The sequence below is a fragment of the Salvelinus sp. IW2-2015 genome, unplaced genomic scaffold (genome assembly GCF_002910315.2).
Source record: "Salvelinus sp. IW2-2015 unplaced genomic scaffold, ASM291031v2 Un_scaffold2213, whole genome shotgun sequence".
Classification (NCBI taxonomy): Eukaryota; Metazoa; Chordata; class Actinopteri; order Salmoniformes; family Salmonidae; genus Salvelinus; species Salvelinus sp. IW2-2015.
In genome coordinates this window covers 35,184-36,366 of record NW_019943543.1, presented here as the reverse complement: position 1 = coordinate 36,366, position 1,183 = coordinate 35,184, and positions in this window count along the sequence as shown.

Below are 1,183 nucleotides of genomic sequence, written 5' to 3'. Positions count from 1 at the left end.
TCTTGGAAAGCAATGTGTCTCTATTCTGTCAAAAGAAAATAGTTTCTTATTTCATCATGATTGATCGTACATGATGTTAATCAGTCAAGATAATAGATTGTTAGATTGATTAAAGTACTGATTGATAATATTTCTTCCCGAGACGTTTTGAAGAAGAGCATTTAGGTTTTTATACGTCGTCATAAAGCTTAGTCGTGTTTCTAGGATGCAGAAAAACCTTCCTTGTTTGAAGCTCAAGACTGTAATCTGCCTGAAAATATTGTTTTGTTTATATTGTTTTGGGACTCACCGGGTTAAAAAAAGATGAATGAAAAATATCAAATGAATGTGGTGGGTCATGGAAATTAGAACGGTTTTAGTTGAGTCTCTTGCAATTTTTGGGGACGGTTTCCCACACAGGTGAAGCTTAGTTCTGGACCAAAAAAAAGCCAGATCAATGGAGCCACTATAAAAAATGTTAAAAAGCTTTTTATTCCAGGTTTAGTCTTAATGTGTGTCCCTGAAACAGCCCCTGAGGAAGCCCAGTAGACCTTGGATTTACTATCTATACCATGTCATCAATTGTTCTAACATGAGGTGCAGCAACACTGAACACTTATCACTTTAACCCTGTATACATGGAAAAACATTGCCTGAATATGAAGACTAAAAAAATAATATGATGGAATATAATCAGATATCTGTAATAAATCATGGATTTATCTTTTGAATCAACTGTTCGGAATGTTCTTTTTGTTTGAGTGTATTGAAGTAGATTCATATTCACGCCTCGTTTTTGTGTTCCAGGAAGTAGATTCTTATTCACGCCTCGTTTTGTGTTCCAGGAAGTAGATTCTTATTCACGCTTCGTTTTGTGTTCCAGGAAGTAGATTCAGATTCACGCTCGTTCTTTGTGTTCCAGGAGTAGATTCATATTCCACAGCTAGTTTTGTGTTCAGGCAGTAGATTCTTATTCAGTCGTTTTTTTGTGTTCAGAAGTAGATTCATATTCACGTCGTTTTGTGTCCAGGAAGTAGATTCATATTCATCCATCGTTTTGTGTTCCAGGAATAGATTCTTATTCAGCCTCGTTTTGTGTTCAGGTCAGTGATACATTACGCTTCAGTTTTGTGTCCAGGAAGTAAGATTCTTATTACGCGTGTTTTTGTGTTCCGGAAGTGATTCTTATTCGATCTTCTCAACA